General features: G+C 40.9%; 1 protein-coding gene across 9 annotated transcripts in view; it reads right to left on the bottom strand.

Moving 5' to 3' along the window:
* KCNIP1 (potassium voltage-gated channel interacting protein 1) overlaps positions 1 to 24,430 on the bottom strand; it is a 283,696-nt gene that overhangs the window by 102,638 nt on the left and 156,628 nt on the right. Inside the window, exon 1 of one of the 9 annotated variants that reach the window (XM_085591076.1) lies at positions 13,965 to 14,234. The exons of 7 other annotated variants lie outside the window; for them this stretch is intronic. The gene's annotated coding sequence lies outside the window, so the exon portion shown is untranslated. Of the gene's footprint in view, positions 1 to 13,964; positions 14,235 to 24,430 lie in introns of those variants that run through there. One more of the 9 variants, XM_077786725.2, reaches the window with a different exon arrangement.

Raw genomic sequence — 24,430 nt, 5'->3', positions numbered from 1 at the left:
ACACCAGCACAATGCTTCCCTCTGGATCACAACTCATCCTGAAACACATGAGACATATAGACAGTGCAGGGGAGAAGACATCCTATTATGACAGCAGATAATGACACATCAATGCATTATCACAGCAGTAAATTCACAGCTAACCAAAGCTGTTCCCATTAAACAGCAGAACCTCTCCAGCCATGTGTGATCACATACTTCCAGATACAGAGAGTCCTGTACAGTACTTGCAAAGCCCTCAGGTAGGAAGACAGATCAGTACTTTTAATGACATTAGGGGAGCACATACGGTCACCATACCTCTGTTGTGATAATGAGCAACACAGGGACCCCAGGTAGGTGCAAAAGAATGCTCTTTGTTGCCAAAAACCTGGTCTTTTTAAGCAGTGAGCTTGTTATCAGTTTACATAGTTTTAAAGCACAACATGCACAAGTCAACCCATCACCGTACACCACATTGCAGGCATGCATCAGTCTCTGCAGCACATCTCTCATGTCTCTCTACCCTTGCTCTAGCTGAGCCACTCTCCCATAGTTTCCTTCTATTTAGCCTAAGTAACAGGCCAAAGCCGTGCTACTAGGCCTTCCCTTTATAAAGCCTTACCTATCGGTAGCTATATCTCTGCTCACATGCAACCTTCACTCCTCACAGGAGGCTGTGTTACTACCTGCACAGTTCTGTGCATGTCCTATTTAGACCTGTTTCCTACAGAAAGCACTCCCAGCAGAACTGCACCGAGACACAGGATCACTTCTGAGCAGCAGAGCTGGAGAGTAGCAGAGGTATTTATATGCCTCAGCAGCTCCTTCCCCTCAAGTCACTCACACATGATTCTTTCTCTGGAAATGAAGCATGAAAGTGTGGGAAACTATTCACAGCTTGATGACTGTATTTCCTGCCAGCCAAAATACTAGGACTGTGTGAACACAAATCTTATTTATAAATCAGTTAGAAAACTTGGATTCAAAAGGAGGCCTCTGTGTGTTTTCTGTGCTACAAGTAGTCACAACAGGTTGCCTGAAATGGCTTGCTTCCTTAAACTAGGGGGCAGGAGTAATTTATAAAAATGATTTCTTAGATATTTGTATTTTAAAAAAAGTACATCAATTTACAAATTATAGTTTTTCCTGATTCTGAAAGGAGTTGACACTCCTTCTTCAAGGAATGTCTCTGGGTCAAACTACAAAACTGTTACCCAATTCCCTGGGTGTGGAAAGCAGAACAGGGGAGTCGCAGTGCTGTACAGCTCCCAGGCTGGGTGCTGGAGCATGACCATTTCTCTTTCAAGTGGAGAGTGAGGAGCCTCCCCATCCCTAGCTTAAAGGCAGTAATAACAGAGGTGTGTGACTGATATATTCCCTACTGCTTTTACAGTAAATTTCCACAGTCCCTGCTGTAGAACCAAAGAAAACCAAATCATACAACCGTAAAAAAGATAATTCAGCCAAACAGCTCAAGTTTTGCATTAAATGCAGCTAAGGAGCAGCCTTCCAATTAATTCATGGTGCTTATAGCATACACTACAACATCCTTGGAGTGCTGTATCCACAACACAAGTTAGGGTTTAGTTACTGTCTTGGTTTGACAAGACAGGAGTCAGTGAAAGAGGGCAAAGCCTCCTGTGCGATGGAGAAGGTAAACCCCCCTCCCTCCGAATTACCAGGATTTTTAAATTACAAGGCTCTCAGGCAAAGATATGGGAATGGGAGTAACAATTCTTTACTAGGAGAAAACTAGATAACAATTTAAAAAAAAGGCAAATGCAATCAGTACAAACAAAAGTAGTGATAAAGTCCACAACCTGAGGATTCGGGGTGTTGGTAGCAGTCCAGTTGAAATGATAGCTGCTCCTCTTGCAGTGGCTGATGAATTGCAGCTGAAGTGGTGATCTTTAGAAGGGTATAGTTTTCTCTGAAGATCTGGTGGCAGTTGGGCCAGTCTTCCTCTGCGCCGGGGCTGCCTCCGAGCTCCGCCGCCGCTGCCTCACCGCGCTCCAGCCACTTCTCTGGGAATCTCACCGAAGGAGCTGCTTCTCTGGGAATCCCACAAAGAGAGAGCTGCTCTGTCCCCAAAACGGTACCCCCTTTTATCCAATAAAAGAGTGCTTGGCTTCCCCCTCTGGGTGGAGCACCTCACAATGAGATGGTGTTACATTACCAGCCCTGCATTGAATCAGTCAATGGCCCATTAACAAACCATTACCTCTTCGAGCAAACCATTGTTCTTGAGAGATAACAAACCTGCCCAACCTTCAACAGATGGCAAATAGAATACAAGCTTATCTTACAACCCAGGACAGTTACCATCTCATTAAAATACACGGAACTGACATGGATGAATTCCCTTTACTGCTTTTATAATCACAGCTTTTATGTTGATGCTACACAAATTTTATATGACTAAACAAATATCAAGTCTAAAATCCAAGTTTTTAGACTTTTTTCCCCTCACTTAGGACCAGATTTTGTCACATTACTGCATGTACTACAGATCTTGGCCAGATAAGTAGCTGGACTCAATTTTATTATAAGAACCACCTCTGTTTGAAATAATTATTGGACTTATTAATAATAAATAATTTACTTATTATTAGAAGGGATGACAGGCACCAGAGCTTGGGGCAACTTGTCACTAACACCAAAAAATGCTTTAGTCCCATTACCTATGAACATTTAAGCCAAATGTATCTTGGCGGAAGCCAGGCTTTCACTTGGAAAACAATAAAATGTATGTTTAGTTGAGTGAGTCCCTGTAAATACAGGTCTGTGCTTGCAGTATATACTTCTCCAAATCTGGACTTGTCTCAGGGATAAAGAACAACTGAATGACAGTGTCTGCACCTTATTTTTTAAAAGAAAAAACCTTTAATGGCACTTTTTTTGTAAGTTAATGTTATTAGAAGAGCAAACCTTTTAATTCAGAACCTGATAATGACAAAAAGCCTAATAGCTTGCTATAGAATACCAGCCTGATCTCATGTGTATTTAGTTAATAAGTCAGTGTTAGGCTTTTCCCTACAAACTGGATCCTGTCACCTCAACAGCTCTAAATCTTCACATCCCTTCTCAAGCTAAAGGCTGGGGATTCTGTTCACACAGAATCACAGACTGATCACTTGTAAATTATTCCCATACAGTGAATATCCCCCACTTTTCAAGTATAATTTCTTTGGTTGTATGCTAAGGCATGTTTTGAAATGTCCCTTGCTTTTGAAGAAACCAGTGGCAAACTATTGATTAGGATATTTGGGGATTAATTTGGAATAATGGACACCGAATTTTTCTTCCAGCTATTGTATCATGAGTTTAACACTATTTTGTGTGATGTTTATGATGAACATCAGCATACAAAAAACTTTATATTATCTTTGAAATAAGGAAAGTCTGGTGTGTTTAAGACCAACAAAGAAGAGGGGCAACAGCTTTGCTTTACTTGTGTGCACAACTCCAGGTCTCCATTTTAAACTGTCATTATTTCAACCCAGGAGTTTTCCAGCTTTCACCCTTTTGATTCTCTCCCTCATTCTCCTGGTGGAGGAGTGAGAGAGAGGCTGTATGGGCTCAGCTGTTGGCTGGGGTTAAACTACAACACAGCTGAAATGCAAAGCTTCTGACTTAGAGGTAAATCTAAATGCTTGGGCTTGAGTAAAAAAAAAAAAAAACCTCACCATTCCTCATAACTAAAGAAACAAACTGAAGATAACCATTATGTTTGCTACAATACATTGCTGGAATCAAACCTGCTTTATGTTATGAACAAACAATACATGGTGCAGGGTCTGAAAAGAACCTCACAGAGAGAATAATAATTCACAGCTGTTAGGGGGGATTTTTTTTTTTAACCCTACAGTTTCTCTTCCACTGAAGTTTCCTGCTCCTGCCTCTGCAGCTGTCACTGTAAGAGTCATCAGGCATCAAGAAGAAAAGCCTGACTGCAGCTGTGCCCCCCAGAAGAACAGTGGGCACAAAACAGGCTTGCAGCCAGGGCACAGTGGCCTGCAGTTTGCATTTGCCAGCTGGGGTGCTGGCTCTGTGCTTGGCGATTCCTCCCAGATCTCTTTTCTATTTCCACTGCCTTTGTCCTGGTTTACAGAGGAGGGTGCTGTCACATCGCTTCACTTTTACTGAGAGATTGCTTTCTAATTTGCATGCATGCGTATTTGTGCAAGTGCACGGCATGAAGTTCAAAGCTATTTTCTCACTTTCAAAGGAGTCCTTGTGAGTAAGTTGTCCCAAGTCTGATGTGCACCAGGCTTTTACTTTTGTTCTTGAATGAGTGCTGCTGTGCTATATTCTTTTTGAAACTCTAGCTATTTTGGGAGAGGTGCATAATTTAATATGTTCAACAGTTTTCTTGTCAGGCATTCATGTACAACTTCCTTCATCTTGCACTCAGATGTTTGATATTCCAAACATATTGATATTTGTAATTGGATTTGCTACATCTGTGTTTACTTTTATGACCTACAGTAAATGCTGTTTTTTTAACCAAGTACTGTTAAAGTTTTTGCTGAAGCCTACAGTAGCCTACCCTGCGGGTTTTCTGAGGCTTGCAATGTCAGTTTTTGAGCAATTCAGAAGTCTTTCCACAAGAGTAAATAATGTACAAATTAGTATAGCCTGAACACTGCATTAAGCTATGGGCATGCTCTTTGGCCAGATGCACAATATTATCACTGGGCCCAGTATTCAAGCAGAGACAAGGAAGAAAAGCTCTTCTCACTGATATTGCTGTGAAGCCCATTCATAGGCAGAACTGGTCTCCTCACTGAAAACAAAATGAGAAACCTGAAGATACTTCTGCAGGGTCAGCTCCAATGTCCTATGGAACTTGGACACAGGAAACTGATCCAGGACTGCAGAAAACAAATTCTGTGAAGAGGAGAGCTGTAGGGCATCCAAAGACTAGTCCCATCATCTCTGCCTGTAAAATCAAAATCCAGACAAACAACTTCCTTTGTAAGCACAGTTAAACATCTATGGATAAAGTAGAAGACTGTCCCTACTGGCATGGAGCATGCCATCCCACAGCTAGGAAAGCAGGCTTTGTGCTTCTGTCAGCTCTGTTAGCCCATTACTCAGTCTTTACTTGGAACCAGTTTCCTGTCTCACTGAACAGAGGTGAGAGAATCAAGGGATGAAGGGAGAAGAGGAGAGAGGCCAGGAGTAATCATAACTTAAAAGAAAGTGCTTCAGGACATTATTAACAGGCCACAGTTTTTTAATTAGTCTCAGATGTTTGCACTGGTGGTACTCAAATCTCTCCTATGAGTCCCATCACATTTGTTTTCTTTCTTCTCAACAATATGTGCTTGTCGTGTTAGGAGTTGCATTTACTGCTCAGGATCAATGGTAGCTCCTTTCAACCTTTTCCTTTTGTATTTAAAAAACCCAGCTGGGAGGTCTAAGCAGCTGAGCTCAAAATGTTGCTTTTAAAATCAAGAAGCAGAAGTGCAATCAGCTGCAGGGAGAGCTACTGAAACCTTCCAATAGGTGGAAGGGAGCAGAAATGCTCCAGTACAGCCAGCTGATTCCCAGTGTATCCATGCAGGATGCATGTGGCAGGATGTGGGTGGCTTATTCCGAGCAGGACTGACAACAGGTTTCTTCCAAAACTCTTTGCAGGGACAAGCAAGTGTTAGAAACTTGAAGAACCTCACTTCAAACTGTCTGTATGCCATTCGAGGTAGCTGAGCTATCTCAGGTGTGATAGGTTCTCTGAGAGCTAATAAGACCTGGCTCGAAGAATAAACTACGAGCTAATAAGACCTGTCTCGAAGAATAAACTATCACCTCTGGTCGGCATGAGTCTCAACATAGGATTCTCAAGTTTTATAAATAACAGAAAACTTGAGGAAACCAAGTGTTGGACAGTAGGTAAAGGACAGAGGACAATGAGCAGATGGCCAGCAATAGCCAGTGCTCCTCCTGACATGGAGAAAAAAAGCTAGCACATAGTCCTGCTAAGAAACAAGTTTAGGTCAACTGGAAGCAATGACACATTCATATTCTTTGGAGAAAACCCAGAGAAAGCAATTACTGGAGCTATTTTTACTTACAAAAGTGAAAACCATCTTAGGCTGTGGTAAAGGAAGTAGCTAATTGTTCACATGGCTGGGAGATTTGGGTCTCCTCCATTCCATGCTGTATAATGATTTGCTTTTATCATACTAGCATGTTCTCAAGCAACATTAGACTGGTAGAGCCGCTCATGTGCTGTCCCAGACTGGATGCCTCTTGAGTAGCAATGCATCCCCCTCTGCCAAAGGAAAGCCTCAGCCTGCCTTGTGCATGACCATTGGTCCCACACAGGGAGACCCTTGAGGACTGGCCATGGAGAAATAGGAATGCAGAAGCAGCCCTCTGGTCATACTTTCTCTTTGGTCCACTGAACCTTGACCTGTCCATTCACAAAGCTTTTTTTTAACCCATTGAGATGCTATAGAAGTGCTTTTTATTCAGACTATTTCACTCCTGGAGGCTCCCCTTCTTTTTTCTGATGCAGGAAGTTACCAACTGAAGTGGGATCCTCGAGGCCCTCCTCCTGTGTTCTTTTCTGGGCTACCACTTCATCCTGTGCTATTTGGTTGATACAAGGCAACGATCTTCCACCCTCAAAAGACAACTCAGATTCTCCTATGGTGCATAACACTGACCTCTAACAGAACCACAGTATGTCACCTCTGATGTACATATAAAAACATTATTTCCCTACTTTTTCAATTAAATACATCAATTCAGAGTATATTAACCAAGGCATTGCAAATTAGTGACTGCATGTGAACTGGTGTGTACACAAAGAATTGAAAAATGTTCTACAGAAAGCACAACATTTGAACTACATGATAAATGACAGTTAAGATGCATCACTCCATATTTTCATGGAGTACCTCTTCTTTTTCTCCTCCTAAAATATGCATATTTTACAGTAGCATTTCCACAAGAATGAACTGAAGGAAAAATTCACCTTTCAGAGCATGTCAGAATTAGGTCATCTCAACATTGTTGGAATGTTTATTGAATTTATATTTTTCTACCATTTTTCAAATGACACAATAGAAGAATTTTTTTAAGAATGCTAACAATTCAGAGGTTGGGACAAAAGCCAAAAAGAGGGACAGTTTTGACAACTGGTAAAATCCTTTGAATCCAAGACAACTGAACTAGGAAGCAATTTTAAGCACAGAAGCATTCCAGTTAGGATAAAAGTGGGTCAGGTGCTTAATGGAAAAACACAGATTAAAGCCAAAAGGTTTTTTCCACTCCATGGTACAGCAAATCTGGTTTAAATTACAAGTCCAAAGCTAGATTGTTTTGAGGTACAAAAATAAAATTGACATTCTGTCAATACAGATTTAGGATTAGTTAGTAAACAGAGTCCAGGGAGTACCCCACAGAGGTTATGTCCACCACAGTGGGCTCTGTGGGAATCATGGGGTTACAGAAGCTCCCCTAACCCTTCAAAAAGATCTGAGATGATGAAACTGTAAATAGAGTCACTTTTCTATTGGGTTAACATGTCTTGCATCCAATTCTGCTGGCAGGAATTTTCAGTAACAGCATTTGTGGCACCACCCTGCCAGGGGCCATGCACCATGACTGACACAGGAACAGCAGCTCCATCCACCAGCACAGCAGTATTCAGGGCTCACCCTTGTTTGTGCTGATACAGTATCCCTGGGGACACAAACACTACCAGTTCCTGCCTGAGAAAAGAAGTCTCATAATATTGTGGAGCCACTATGAGCAACCTGATCTAGTGCATGGGCAGGGGACTTGGAATGGGATGATCTTTAAGGTCTCTTCCAATTAAAACCATTCTGCGATTCTATGAGTCTACAATTAGGGCATAGTCCTCCCATCTGAAAGAACAGGTGCATTCTTCTGTCCTAACCCGCTTTCCTGCCTTTTTCATCTTGACAGCTTATTAGGAATTATACACTAAGACAGAATCTTACTTTGTCACTTTCTATATCTGAAGTTAAGTGTGTGTGCCTGAGGAGTGCACTGAATTCAAGAAAAGTGCAGCACTGTATTCACCTGGAAAGCATCAAGCACTTTCAGTGGAAAGATTTTTCAAGTGCAGGTGATAAGCAGAGATTTAAATATCCAGCTGGTATTATAAACTAGGAGTCATGCAAGACCAGTGGAAAAAAATTAGGATCCTGATTCTGCATTATACCCACAAAGCCTCCTGTGATTGTCTCTCAATCCAGCATCTAAGGTGTGAATTAGATAATCACTATGATGAGACTGTCACAAGTGTCAGAACAAAGACAGAAGTTTATTACATGCACAGCAGTACACGCTGCTAGCAGATTCTTACAGTTTACAGCTTGTTGATTCAGAACCTTTCCATGTAAAAGTTATAAGTGTTTTATGGTCAAGGTTAAGCATGGAGGAAAATGGATCTAGTCAGTATTTTTAACTCAATTTTACTTATGCATAAATTATGTGGAGAAAAAGATATTACATCTGTCTGAGCACCATCTTGAAGAAGTGAGAGGAAAACTTCTTGCATGCTCCTGTCACCGTTAGAATGTAGAAAACCATGCCAGATGGTAGCAAACAAGTTTATTTCTGTTCATAAGGTCCCTGTCCTTTGGTTATTCTTTGCTCATGAAAGTGCTACAGTCCTAGTGGCTCACATGAGTGCACAAAAGTGATTTGTAGGGCAGAGCTCATCTCTGGTATCAATGTTTTCTATTGAGTTCTTCAGCCACTCAAAAATGCCAATGAAAGTGCAAGAACATAAAAATTCCAAAGCTGGAACAGGAAGATGAGTAGTTGCTCATCCTGAGTCCACATTGAAGCATAGACCCCCAAAATATGTCCATCAATGACAGCTGAAACTTCCCAGTACCAGATTAATTGTGATAACTTTGTAGAGCCCAAAGCAGAGGTGCTGACCACAAGCTCAGGCTCTCCTGCAGGCACATCGTGGCGTGTGTTGTGGTCACATGTGTCAGTGTGCACCAAGTACTAATACCTATGAGCAAAGACACAGAACACAGCCATGCTGTGACTGCTGTGAGAACACAGAGAAAACATTACAGTTCTGATAATTACTTCCTTTCATCCACCAAGTGTGTGACAGACAGTCAGCTCTGTCACCTTCTCAAGGACAGCAGGTGTGTCTCAGTTTGCAAGGGTAAATGTATACACAGAGCTGTCTTCATTGTTAGTCTGGAAGCCGCTGGTTTGGCTCAGTCTACGCAGAGCCAGTCCTTTATACTCAAGGATAGCTCTCTGAGTTCGTTCCAGGGCATTGGCCTGATCAATTTTTTTAAAGATAAAAAACAGTCACAAATGGGCCAGAAAAAGGAGTAGCAAAGGGAGAAATCTGAATGTGGGTACCAGAAAATACAAACTCAGGCCTTTCAATCTTGCAAACTTGGGCCTTTCAATCTGTTCTGTGACCATGTATTTCTAGCAATGGTCATGTGTTTCGCTGTGTGGAAGTGGCTCTGCAGTCTGAGAAGCCCTGCTGGTGCTGACATGCTCTGCCCCATTGGCCACATGCAGTCGGTGCACGGTGGTGGTGCCATCACCATGCTCTGAGAGCTCTGCCACTGGTGCTGCTGAGGAACCCTTGTCCAACAGCCACACACTGCCAAACAGCTAAACCACAGCAAAGCAAGGCATGGGAAGTGAGCCAGAGACTTAACAAGGCACACACTTCAAGAAAATAAAGGAGGAAAAGGAAAAGGAGATAAGAGATTTGAGGAACAGAGAGTTAAATTTCAAGATTACATGGTAGTACCTCTCAAAAAGATGGGATTTAATATGCAGGTGTGCAAACTAAGATTATGAGGTGCATATGAACATTTGAATTGTAGTTGTCAAGAGAATATTCTCATCATTCTGCTTTTCTTCTGTGAGAAACTCGACTCTTTCCCTTTATCCTACTCCCTGTATAGCACAGACTGAAGCTGAAGGACAGCAGGCTTCCCTAGGAATGTCTAGCGTTGAGCATTGTTCTCCACTGCATTTTAGTAGAAGTGGAGGAGATAGGAAATTGCATAGGAGTATTTGAGGTTTATTGTGAATATTGGTATGTTTTTCAAAACCAGTTTTGGATAGAAACAAAAACGTATTTAGGAAAACTCTGATGTTCTCCACTCTGCTCAGTTACTGACAGATGGTTTGAGCTAATGTTTTTGCAAATAAGTTTATAAGTTTGAGTGCTCTATGTGCTCTATGACATTTAGACAGAGGCCCTTTTTCAGCTACACAAAGATTCAGCTGGCTCACCTGTCCAGGTGTTCCACAAATGTTAGAGTAAGAGCAAGAGGCCAGCAAGAATCAAGGACTTGACCTCTAGCACTAGCATCTCCTTTTAGTGACTGTGATCTTCCAGAGAACCCACTTATTACTGCCTGGTCATGGTTAGCTGGAAGGGTGCAGAATTTCAAGAAGTTTTCCCTGTTTCTGTCTATGGTAATTTGAGTTCTCTTCCTCCACTTAAAAATGTATAGATTTTATATTCTACATTTGTAAGTTCTCAGGGGTCTGGAGGTCGAGGTGACCCTGAGAATGCAAAAGTCCTTGCTTCCCAGCCTGCACAGCCAAAGAAGTCAGAATGTGTAGGGTTGGCTTCTCAAGATTGTTTATTTTCTCTTATCTATAACATGCTTTATCAAGGAGCTGTAGTCTGTTTAGCAGGTCAGTCTGTGACAGACTCCTACCCCCTTAGGGTGGTGTTACCATTTTATACTAAAAACTACATGTACTATGTTTACAATAATGTGCCAGTTTCTATCATCTATGTTGGACAGTGTGTCTCTACCTTAAACCAATAGAAAAGTGTTACCCTCACACCAAGTCACAGAGGGCAAGAAGAAAGAGAAGAAGGCTAGGACATGCCCAAATCCCTCACCTTGTCCCCTTGAATTCCTTGTTTTAAAACCCTAAAATTCTACTTTTTCACCCTGTGTTCATTCAACTACTACACTACTCAAACACTTGTGGCTTGTAATCCCTCATACAAAGCTGGCAGTTTTTTCCATGGGCTAAAATCAAAGCCACAGGTGTTTTTGACTTTGTGCCAAGGTCTCTGAGCCCCCTGCCAGGGTCTCAAAACAGCCAGGTCAGCCAGAGGGATGTCCTGGGAAGTCACTTTGAAAGTCTCTCTGTAGAAAGTATTGATGAGTTTGAATGATAATTACAATAGTTTCAACACAGAATTTATTAGCAGTGTACTTTTATAAGCTGTTCAGTATAAACAAAGTCCACAACAGTCTGGGGAAACTGAAAGCAGAGCTAGGAGTTATCTGGGCCCAAGGCAAGGTCCAGTTGTTCCAGCTATTGCTGGCTAGTACTCCATATGCGGGGCTTGAGGTTTAGCACAACTTTCTACAGCTCCATGTTTAACTTGATACCTGTTTTCTCTTTGCTCAGTTAAGTCTGGCAAGAGAAATTTGTTTCTTCTTAGGATAACACATGCTTGTGGAATTTACACTGTACTGACAGTGTAGATTTCTATGGAGTATCATGCTCTGTAAATCTCACAGCCTTATGCAGTACTATTAAAAATAAGGGAACTTAAAAGTAGCTCAACTTTTTTCTCACTAGAATATTAAATATAATTTCTCTGTATAACAACCATCATGTGAATGTTAAGAACTAACCTATTGTAACAAACAGTCAACAGTCTCTGCTGGAAACAATTGACAGACAACCTCATTCACCTCACCATTACAGCAAAGGAAGCAGCAGATCCCACAAGGACCAGAGCTACACAAAGTATGTGTATGTTGTATGTTCTTATAAAGGGTGGAGAAGCAGGAGAAGCTGTAAGGAAGCTATGATTGTATACAAACTACAGAGTCTGAACACCAGCTTGCCTGAAGTTCTAATGTATTAATGTGAAGTTAACCTCATCCCTTTTTCAGCATAATTCACAGTATTTTAGTGTAAGTTTAATCAGAAATACAACTAGATATTATGATGATTTGCTTTGAAGTATTCAAATATTCCCAAACTTTCCCTCTCCTTAGGAGTCAGCAATGTGCCTTTCCCCCCTTACTCATGACATGAGTAGAGCTCACAGGTACACTGGAGACTGGGCACTGGGAAGGAGCAGCTATCTAAACCCATGAACTGCCCCCTCCTAAAGCTTCCTTCTTCAATGCTCTATTCTTTTTAAACCAAGTTGTTAAATAGAATCTGCCCTTAGATGCATTCAGGCAGACAATAAAAGGATTCAAAAAATCTAGGTGCCCAGATAGACCAATTCATAATAGACTTTGCTAGAGCTGGAGACAGGAAATTACCTGTACATCAGGTACCATCTACCACCTCTCTGTGATAGGAGCACATCGACATCTGAAGACTCACAAAAGCCAAAATAAATGAATTTTTTTATTGTCATTCTGTCTTGCACATTTTCATCATTTCAATAGCCCTGGAAAAGTCAGAGCTGGTAGGTAAAGCGCTTGCTATGCAATCTGCATTACTGCCCCAGCTTCAAAATGCTTTGCATCAGTCATCACTAGGTACCTCTTAATTCATGCAAAGATAAAAGTTAGGAAAAATGCTCAAAGCAGCAGGAAGTAGGAAAAGCAAACACATGCATGAGAACTAAAATAAAGCACACAATCAAAGAACCTAAAGTTTTATAACTTTTTCCCTCCATTTATAGTTCTTCAAGATTCTTCAAACCTACCAAATGTTGTCAGGTAAATTACTATGAAGCCAGCAAACTCATCTCTTCCAGGCTGTCATGAGCTCTGAAGCAGAAAGGAATAATTGTTCTCTCCCTATTGTAGCTGGAGGTTATTTTAACAACAGTGTATTTCTTGCTTACCATGAAAAATTATTCTCAAGTTTTTAAAAAAACCAGCTGTTCAATATTCAGGAATATTCAGATTCGGGCACACTGTAAATCTACTCTCCCTATTAAACAATGACAACGTCTGTACAGATATGCTTTGATTTATGGGGCTCACTGTCTAAAATTCATCCCTTCTACTTACATTTAATATTTGTATGTTTCTACATGAATTACATTGTCTGTAAATCAGAGAGGAAACCAGAATTAAGATATCTTTAGCAGTCAGCTCCTTCAAACTATATTCTTCAAAGCATATTTACCTTTCAATCAGCAATGTTTTCTTAAAACATACTTGAGAACAGAGAGCAAGACGAAGCAGATCTGTTAAAGATAAATATTCTGAGAAAGGGCTAAATTGATTATGACAGAAACATTCATCCAAGTAAGTACAGTAAGGTTTTTGGATTTTCTGTTAATAGCAGGCAATAGCTGAAACCAAGCCATGACACTTCTAGAAATTAGAACAAATTGAGAGGATATAATTATAAACTTACTAAAATGTATACCCTTCATTCAGAGCTTTGGGATGTGAGTTGCAGTATACTAAAGCACATAAATTGGTAATGAAGTTCTTCAAACAATCTTAAACATAAACAAAGACTGGTTTAAGATTATGTCACATTTATTTTCAGAGTTGTAATGAGAGCTACAATACTATATAGACATTTAAATACATTTCATTTGCCTAGAAGAAAAGTACATAATGTTATTTCAGCTACCTTTCAGCTCCCCAGATACTCAAATGCTGCACATGCACATACAGATTAAAGTAAAAGCCTCTGCAGCGACTGGCTTTCAGAACAAAATATTTTCTTAATATCCTACCTTCAAAGTTGTCTTCTAGGAGACCCATATGCTCAAGTGCCTTCACAAATCCAACTATTATTACCAGTACAACAATCATTTCAAGTCCCTCCAAGTTCATCTTGAAAAATTATTTATGTAAAAGCATGTTTTCTTAGGGAAAGTCCTGACTTCAGAGTTAGACTTTAATTAATAAGCCCTCCTAGTCCAAGACATGCCACACAACCAGATAAATACAATGCTAAAGAAGCCCAGAATATTCACACCATAAAACATTTCCATTGACAGCCAGATGAACAGAGGAATGTAAGGAGTCAAATCTTACCACGTCTGCATCACTTGCCTGCATGGATACAGATGTTTCAGTCTCTAAGGCAACAGAATATACAGTAACCACTTTGTTCAGCATTTCCTCTCTGTCACAGCCAAAATCCTCCAGATCTGCTTGATACATAGTAAAATTTTTCACACTGAATTACAGCTTTAGAGGGCTCTTTAACAACACAGAGGAAAAACTCTGAAACACTTTCTTTGCCTGATAGTGAAGTTTAGAACACTCAAAGCAAAATCGTTTCATTAAAAAGATGCCCTATTTCTGTATTTTGCTATTGACTGGAATGCAGTTACAAAACCTTAGCTATTTGTTCCAGTAGATTGTTTTCCCACGCTGCAAATACATTCACAGGAACCTAGTAAAATCTGAAATATTACAAGAAGCAGCTTGTTAGAGGGCAATCAGATTAAGTCTGAGGGGTCCGTGGGAAGCAAAAGACTTTCCATCATGCTGCACAGCCCCGGGGGCTTATGCAGATGTTTAACACCTGCAGGTCAGCAGCAGGTCAGCTGCTGCTCCCACGGCTATACCAGGCGAGGAAAGCCAACAAGCGTGCCCATGGCCAGCACTGCATGCAGCTGACTCCCCTGGCTCAGGAGGCACTTCTGTGAGCACCCAGAAACACTGAAATTGCTTCCAAGTCCTTGGACATGACAATTAGTAACAGATTCTCTGAAGGACCTTATTGGAGCCACCTAATAGCTGCCATTAGCAAGCACTTGTCTGTCCTTCCTACTTACCTTCCCTTAGCTCTCCAGATTTGCAGCCAGACGTGTATAGAATTACCAAAAAAAAAAAAAAAGCAAAAAAAAAAAAAAAACCCAACCTGCATCCTTTTGAAAATAGGGACACTTGTTCTGGTAAATTGTGATGTGATTACTTGGTCTACAATGACTAAGTATTCTGTGCACAGCATCAAGTACCACACTCATCATCATTCTTTTAATTCATTTTGGGACAATCTAACCTGGGATGATAGATAGATAGATAGATAGATAGATAGATAGATAGATAGATAGATAGATAGATAGATAGATAGAAAGAAAGATAGATTAGATAGACAGACAGCCAGCCAGACAGACAGACAGATAGATGTGTGTAAAAATAAAACCTCACATTACTATTGTAATTATTAAGCTACTGCATTAATAATACTCCTCTGAAAGCCTGAAATCCAGCTTGCTGTTTCATTTGCTGGTTTTTTAACCCTTTGTGTACTTTATCTTCAGCTGACGCTTTATGTTGTTATCTCCCAGGATACTCTAGTCCAGCTACATTAAGCACTGATATGATGCCGTGAGTCAAAGGCTGTGTGATGAGAGGGGACTCTCCTGAGCTGCACAGTGGACCTTAAGTTGCTGTTCACAGCAGGATCAGTCCCATGTATTCTTTTGAAAGCTGTAAATGGTTTTCTTAATGACTTCACTAAAGCTTTGCTGTGTAGCAAGGTGTCCCTAAAGGCCTGAGTGAAGCTGTTTTCTGTATGAGTATTCCAATATAGTAATATTTATTAATATTTTAGAAGTATCAATCCCTTAGCAATATAATTAGCATCACTGACATCCACAGTTTTTCTCACGTACTGCCATCAAAAAGAAATGTTATACTTCTCATTATTGAACTTCACTTGAGCATCTCACAGCCCTTACTGAAATTCTCAATGAGCCTAAATATTCCTGAGAGGAGGTTAAGAATTTACTGAAATATCAGATCCAATTACCATGGAAATCAAACTACTTTTGAGACAGTCCAGACATAAGTTATTATAATTTAGAGCAATAAACAATGATTGAGTACAGAAAGCAAAAGAAAGAAACACTACCTGATAGAAATTGACTGGGACAGAGGGTAAAAAGAAGAAAGTAATTTAATCTTATTTTTGGTCAGGTTTAAAATCTCTCCTCCTACTAAAAATGCAATTAGCTGGGTGATGCCAGTAGGTGTTGAAATTTATTTTTATTTCTGTTTGGGAAAGGGGATTTCTCACAGTTCAATTTTACCTCTTTTCTGGTTTGCTGCTGCTCTCAGATATCTACCAACATAGCCAATTAACAAATACATTATTTCTTTGTCTTGTTAGAAGATCTAGTTTGTAAAAAATAAAAATGTTCCACAGAAATGGATTTTTTTCTTTCTTTTTCTTTTCTTAGGTATTAGGTATTAGGAAAAATTTCTTCCCTGGGAGGTGGGGAGGCCTGGGCACAGAGTGCCCAGAGCAGCTGTGGCTGCCCCTGGATCCCTGGCTATGTCCAAGGCCAGGTTGGATGGGGCTTGGAGTAGACTGGGACAGTAGGACAGTGGCAAGGAGTCTGGAACTATATGCCCTTTAAAAGTCCCCTTCCAACCCAAACCTTTCTATAATTCTGTGACTCTCCCTACTTGGATTCAAGAGGTAAAGGCCAAGTTCTGCTTTATCCCACATGGAGCAGAGAAATGCACACCGGTCCAGTCAGGGGGCCTCTCACACCCCCGAAAAGCAGACAAGGGACTTCCATAGACTCTGCCGACTCTGCCTTCCCATTATGACACTTCTGTTACTGAGTTATTGGTTGCTCTGCACCCTAATTCCTGGAGGCTAAATGAGGTTTCCTCTTTTTTTTTTTTTTTTTTTTTTCAGGCAAAAAAGAGCAATTTTTTAAACCTAAAGCACTTCCCAGCTGTTCTCTGAATAGCCCAATCCACCAGTAACAGTGTCTTTGGGGAAAGACACGGGGAGAGCGAGAGAAAAGAGAACTTAGTCCAATAAAATCCAAGCAAAATTTATTTAGCCTGGGCAGGCTGACAGAACAAAGCTGCAGGCTGTGTGTTTCCTGCTCTTAATCTTCTCACAGCAATAGATCATATTTGTAACAAAGTCTCAATATAATTTTCAGTTGTTCTTATTTTGAGCCTGAGTAATCTACTTTGCAGGAAACTACTCCTGTCAACAAAGAAATGCAGGAGTGTTCTGGGAGGAGAATATCCACCTACCACTATCCAATTCAGCCATGCACATGCAGAGCAGTAGGGGCACTGCTGCCCGTATTCCTCCTCTCTGTACAAGGAGGAAGACTGGGAGCCTGGCCTACTCTGGCACTGGATAAAGTTTGAAATGCTGCAGAACTGGGAATCAAGAGGCTTCTGGCAAGTAATGTGTTGAGCAAAACACTGGGGACCACACAGGTAAATGGCTCATGCCACTGACATCACTTCACTTGTGACAACACCTCCCTTCTGCTCCCAGCAAACAAGGAGAGATCTCAAAGTGAACTCATACGTGCATCAGAAAGTAGGACTCAAGACAGCAACAGGAAAACCACCAAGCAGTATCTATTAGTTAGTTAAATCTTCCTGTACAACAGTGGGTCTCAGATTCAGTCAAAGAAAGAAACTGAGAGTTTCTAGCCAGGCAAAAAGCCTGGGAAAGAGCTGGGAAAGAATGTAAATAATTCTTTATCTCTCTTGTTTTCCACATTGTTTATAGTTAAGTTCTATCACTGTGCATCAAGCACTCTAAACCAATAGTATAGGTTGTTTTCACTTCAGAACCAATGGATGTGGTCCTTGCGAAGCTCTGTATAAAAGAGCAGTGTATTTTAAATAAACCAGAGTTTTACTCTCAAGAGCCTTCTGAGTCAGTCTCTTCATTCCCGTCCTGCCTCAACAGCGACATACAACTACCCTTAAGACTGCATCTAAGATGTGGCTCTACAGTATCTGTTCTCAGTGCAGCTGAACTGTTCCTCTCATTTCTACCTGTCATTTTGCACCTGCACAAACCCCCTGGGTTTTTATCTTTTTCTTTAAAACTTGGAAACTCGACCAAGACCAAAGATAACCCATTTGGTATCACAGCAGCACTCTGACAAGGGCATCAACTGACAGCAATGTCCCTGAGATTGTCCTGCTCTGATCAAGCCAAATTATTTCTGATGGCCTTAGAATTAACTTCAACAACAACTAACAAGGACATCGCTGCAGAACCCCCAGCACTCACAGGATCCACCAGGGATGGAAGCAGCACAGCAGGGCTGCAGACCTTCCCTCTGCTCCCTGGCCCTTCACTGCACGCCAAAATGAAAAGGACAGTGCTAGCTGCCACGGGAGACTTTTTGAAATTCAGGGTATTACACAACTGAACAGCTAAATCAGCATAGGGATTCCCAAGCTAGTCCATGTGCATCTGGTTTTCAGTTCTTACATTGCTTTGCCCCATCTAAACAGTAACCAGGCTTTCAACTGAGTTTTGTTGCAGCAGGCACTGGCTGATCCATAGTTTTATTAATAGCATGATTATAATATAAATATTTTATTCCATGTTGTGTGTAAGAGGCTTCATTATGCCTTGGATTCTTCATGTGCACATCTTTTAAATACAGCTCTGTTAAGGCAAATGTATCAGTTCCAGCTCTTTCAATATTTTTTTTAATGTTCTCAGTATTTTTCCAGTTGCTAATAAAGAATTAATTCTGGGCCAATTTATTCCATGAATAAAATTCACAAAATATAATTCTTCTCTAATGGGGTCATACAAAAGTTTGCAGTGAGAATTTAATTAAAAATGAAATTCTACAACCTGATTAAATCTTCCATGGTGCAGAGTTCTGAGGCAGATACTGGGGCAGATGCTGACTGCTTATGGACAGCATTTTCAAAAGCATTCCCTTTTAACTTCTCTCCTAAGTCGTTGTCATTTTTTCAGCAGTGGAAGGACCATATGAACAGAATACCAGTTTCAGCTTCAGTTGATCTACAGGAAGTAATTGTTTGTATGTTTTTTTGTATTGGAGCTTCTTTCAATAATGTTGCTTATAACTTTGGCTACATTAGAATTCTCTCTTAAAGGCTTTATTTTTATTTGGGAGTATTCATACTTACATCTAAAAACCTTTGAGAGAGGCACTCATACATTTCAAACAGAAATGCTGAAATAAGTCTGCTTTTCATAGCAATGAGATGTGATGGATAGTATTTTCACATTCAACCCCTCTGTCACTAGTAGTTCCAGAGTTTCTTAAAATACACCACACAATCTTATTACACTACAACATATTAATTATAGCACAGTATGCCTGGCTCAAAGTAATGCTTACTGACCTTGGAGGCAATGAATAAATTGTTTAAGGAGTGTGGAAACTGGTCCTTGTGCAAAACTCTTCAAGCCAAAGCTGATGAGGGATCTAAGGAATGTGAGGGGGAAAACAGCCAGGTACCTAAGGCATGAGCTCAGTACATGACATTTAAAAAGGCATGGAAGTATCACATGTCATAACAGACTCAATGGCACACAGATACATTAGAGGTTGGAAACCGTTGCAGAGGAAAAGAATCTGCTCAGCCAGGTTTTGGAAATCAAATTGATTTCAAAAGCCAAAAATGGATAGTTGGAATCAAAAGGCTTCAAAGGAACAACCCTAAAATGTAAAACTTCTGTGGTGAATGTCATGGTCTGAAGCAAATGCCGGATGCAAGCTGAGTTATAAAACACCTTCTAGTAGCCAGAAGGTGTTCAAAAGTCTGTGTAAATGTATACTGAGGTTATGTCTAGGATGTCCAAATAGGTGAGCATGACCAAATCCATTGCCATCTTTCAGGAGAAAAAAGTAAGAGTCAGAAATGCAGCATATATGAATCCAGGTATACGTTTTGCTGACCTCAACTATCAGCTTCACTCACTTCAGAAGGGAGGCACTCACTAGCCTGGGAAAATGGTCCCTTAATATGCTATGCTCAAAAGGGTATCGGTGATACAGTTGTAAAGAACACATGACTTCTCAGCTGATGAAAACCATCAGTCAGCAGAAGGGGAAAGGGAAAGAGAAAAGGGAAAGGGAAAAGGAGGAAGTGGGAAGGAAAAAAAGGAAATGGGAAAAGGCAAGCATAAGAAGTTTCTCAGCATTCATATAACATTTTGCTGGCAGATCTGAGTACTAATTGAAACATAATCAAATGCACAAAATCTAGAGTAGTGCAGAACTAATCAATAATCTGAGGCTAGGCAGTAGCTTTTTCTGTGTCTACTTGAAATATGAAACTAATTGTATTTGGATAGTGAAGGGTTTTAAAATTCCCAAATGACTGCAACATAACATGCCTTGTGTACCATTTTCTGTATACTGATTTTCAATATCTACAATTTGCATTGTAATAGCACTGATCTGAAGAAATACCACAACATGGGTGCACAGAAATATTGATGAAAGATTTTTGTTACTGGTACATACAGAGGAATTATAGATGAGGACAAGAGAATACTTCATAGTATGGATTTCTAAAGAAGCCATAGTTTGATTTACAGAGACAACACTAGGATTTGACAGGACATGAATGTAATTGTTCCTGGAGATAATGGGAGAAGAAACAAGAGGAAGAAAATTTCAAAGAAAATAATTTTCAATTCTGATACAATAAACATGCCACTGTTTGAATGGAACCCACTAATTTCAGTGCTTGGAACTTGCAAAGGAAGCCCTCTTGCTGCTAGCAGCAGTGCCACAGAGCATGGGTTAGGTGGGAAGCACAGCATGCCCGTCCAGCATTTTACTGACTTATAGCATGGTCTTGCTGCCAGGTGATCAATAAAAGATAATCATCTCTAAATGATCCACAAAATAAAGTTTTCAGAGTATGACATGTTAACTTGGTTCTATTCAAGTGAAGATACTGTAAGTTTTATATCTGGAAATTGTCATAACTAGAGAACCCATCTAAACGATCAATGAAAAAATAATATAAAAAGTCTTATTACCCTCTAAAATATCAGTAACATGAATATTTCATATTGTCCCCACTCAGTTCTAGTTAAAGGATAGACCAGAGAAATGGCAGCCTGCATAATAGTTCCCAGTGCACATTATTTGTTCTGTGACATTCACAGCTGACATAAAGATCTCATTGTGTCTCACAGCCATAAGAATATACAATTACAGTATCCATTCCATTTTAATTTCAATTTACATAGAGTATTAGACCTAAAAAAAAATTCTCTGAGTTTGCTAACAGGCTGGGACTTGGAGAAGGAACTTGAAGAAGGCTTATTTTGTTCATTTGTATTCCCAAACTGCACAGTTCAAACAGACCAATCCAGACTTATGTGCAAGAAAACAGCATACAAATCTGGGGTTATAACTTCAAACTTAATGAAACTCTCTCACTGAGGTGTGCAAATAAATAACAGTTCCCTGAAAAATGTTACAGCACTTAGAATTAAAATAACTATTTATAGCATGATGAGTAATTTATATAACTATACTTTTCTCCTAGTCCTTCAATAATTAAAAGAGCTTTATTTTAACCTGATAATTTAATTACAAAAAGGTTACACTGCCAATGGGCAAAACATAATATTTCTTGTCTTTCTTATTACAAAGTACTGTTTTCTCTGTTCATTGAGTCTTGCCCTCCAAGCCCAGCATTCCCTTCCACAGCTGCTTTACAATGCAACAGATTGCAGCATTGTTTAAAACAGCATGACTGAGTGCAAGGCTGAGCAGACTGAAAAAGACAAAGTTTGAACACTTTTCATTGATCTTTTAAATAGAAGAAAGGTCAAAATACAACATCCACATGGTGAACTTCTGTTCCTACCATGGAAGTAAGTACCTGGATCCCAGCTATGAGTTGAAGTCGAGCGAGCTTTTATAACAAAGTCCTCACATCAGTCTCCCAGCAGGTTTTTTTTGTTTGGTGTTTTTTTTTTTTTTTTTTTTTTTTTTTTACAGGGTGAGATTTGAGTGAAAAATATTTGAGTGAAATCTCTTTTTTCATTTGCCAAAAGACAGTAAATTTATTAATGGTGGTCTAATAATAATCACTAGAAGAACGTTTCCCATGCTGGGTGGCAGGCTGCAATTCCAACTGAATTATCCCTCCTCTGGGAAATGTCTGGGTTTCCCAAATTTCTAATCTCACTGGCTACCCGATGCACTGACGTGAGTTCGACTCTACAACACAGAATGATTCTGCGTCGATTCCCTGGGTGGGAATGTGACAAACGGTCCCACACAGAGCCTCTCCTCTCTCCAGGGGACAGTGCCACACTCGGGGTGACAGTCCCACTCCAGGCTCTCCCCTCTCTACTCTACAGGTGGCACAATAAAGGCAGCAGCCTGATGCCGTTGTTTGTGCCAGTGCTGTCTACCTTCAGCCTAAAAGGCTCTTATCCCCACCTAGTGGCACTGGTGCCTTGCCAGGTGACAAAAGCGAAGAGCCGAGCCAGGCTGCGCCCGGAAATGCCGCGCGCGGTGCCAGCAGCAGCTGGCGCCTTCCAGCGCTGCCGGTCCGCGCGGCTCCAGCGGGAACACCGCACATTCCCACTGGCTCCAAGCCAGGACGAGCTCAGCGCGCTCTGCAGTACGGGCTACCCCGCAGCTCTCACCACGCCACCCGCAACTACCCGGGCTGCTGCTGCTTCCAGCCCGTACCCTGGGAATGGGTTAATGCCGGGAGCCGGTGGGATCCTGCTGCCACCTGCTGTCACCGTGTCACACACACAGGAGCCCCACATACCGTAGCCCGGCAGCCCACAATTGCAGGGAATGAGAATTGCTTAAGGAAAGAAAAGAATGGTGATCACTGTAAAAAAAAATAAAAAAAAAAAAATACGAGTTTAGGTTAGATTATGAGGAATTCTCCTCCTTTCCTGCTGCATAAATGAACCTAATTTGTGCTTTACTGACTTTTCACATTAACACTCAAAATTTCAAAGGGATTATTTGGGCAATCTTACATCATTATTTTGCTGAACAAATAAACTTGTATTTTTGCATGCACAGTCTTTGAAAAATCTTGCCTTTCTTTCTACAGAAACTTGTACTTATGGCCCAATTTTCAATACACATACAACAGCATGCTTCAGTGCCTGACAGCAGAGAGAAGTGTGAGATGGGCTGAGCATAGTCACAACAGGCAGAAGCCAGAGAAAGGGATAGGGAAGCCAGAGCCAAAGAAGCAGCAGGAAGGGCATCCAAGGACTCTCTCATTTAGCTGTTGTTTTATTTATTTTCCTAGTATTTTCCTAGCCAATGTAAAGCCCAGATAACAGCTAAAAGTTAGAATTTAGCCTCACATAGCTCTGGATACCACCAAGCAGGAGCAGCCAAGGCTGGCTGGCCTTGGCTCAGGGAGATGAGCATCCTTTGAGGCTTGTTTGACATCACAGCCTTGCCAGGCTTAAAGTCTAAGCATTTGTAACTTTCATTTAAATGAAATTAATGTATATCAAAACCTGCAAATACAGTCATGAGCATTCTATCTTATTTGCAGTATTGAATTTCTGCTCTTAAAAGTAACAACAGGCAATGGGCTGCTAAGAGACAATAAGAATGTCACAGTGCCTGCTACAGCCACAGGACTGCACCAGGAATAAATGGCTTTATGGAAAAAGACATCTGAGACTCTGCCATGGGAAACCTGGTCTGCCTGTGTGTGAGGGGTGTGTAGGAGCAAGGCACCCGTGGGCTCCCTGGAGCCACTGCTGTGAAGGGGCCTCAGTACCAGCAGTAAAAGTCCCTGGCATTCGAAATGTGACAGCCAGAGAATCTCATTAGTCAGACTGGGAAATTTTCTTAACAGGCTTTTGTTCCTCCAGTGTACACAGCCCACTAGTCCTTCCATTGTCCACCTCTGAAAGATCCTCACAAAGTAGAAAAATTAGAAAAACATACCACTAGAATAGGTTTTATGGCTCCTAACCAAGCAGAAGCCCTGTCTTATTCCAGGTGGTGAAAAGAACAGAGACTGGCTTCCCTCCTTCTCTAGGGCTAGAAGGACAGCTGGCAGTAGGTACCCTGTTTCTCTCTTTTTGTGTCCCAGAGCATGCCCAGCCATATCACAAGGCTTTGCAACCAGGAGACAGATTCCCTGACAGCTCTTCTTTGGGTGCTGATTTCCCTAAACTACTGCCATAAAGTATATCCCAGGCTCCCTTGGGTTTCACCTGCAGCTCTATCCATTTATTTCCCCAGAGAAGGAGGGTGTTACAGTGATCATTAAGTTCCATGCAATTGTCCTTTTTGCAGGGTCTCTGCAGATTCCTCCTGTTGTAATGATATTAGGAAGCATCTCAGACATCCCCTGCTTCACAGTAATATTAGAAGTGCTTCTCCTCTATCAGAGATAGAAACCAGCCCTGCTGCAAGAAAGATCGCTGTATGTGATCAAGAATGGGTGAGCACTCTTCAGCTAAACTGAGGTCTCCATGGCTCATGCAGGAGCAAGAAGTGAAGTGGTTTTGTCTGAGTTCATTGACCCTGAGGACTGGCTGGGCTGGTTAAAGGCTCTAGGAATAATCATCTCTAAAGAACTACTTATCTTGAAGAAGGTGAGAAGCCTATGCTGAAAATATCCTCCCTTTCAGAAAGAAAAATGTTAGCAGTACACTAAAAGCATAGTTTTCTTTATGGACAGAATGCATTATCTGAATCTGGTGGTCTGAATCATAGGTTGCTAAGTGTTCTTGGCATTTCTATCTGTGAGTA

The sequence above is a fragment of the Lonchura striata genome, chromosome 13 (genome assembly GCF_050655825.1).
Source record: "Lonchura striata isolate lonStrDom1 chromosome 13, ASM5065582v1, whole genome shotgun sequence".
Taxonomy (NCBI): domain Eukaryota; kingdom Metazoa; phylum Chordata; class Aves; order Passeriformes; family Estrildidae; genus Lonchura; species Lonchura striata.
Note: the sequence above shows the minus strand (reverse complement) of the source record. Positions and strands in the feature narration are given on the sequence as shown.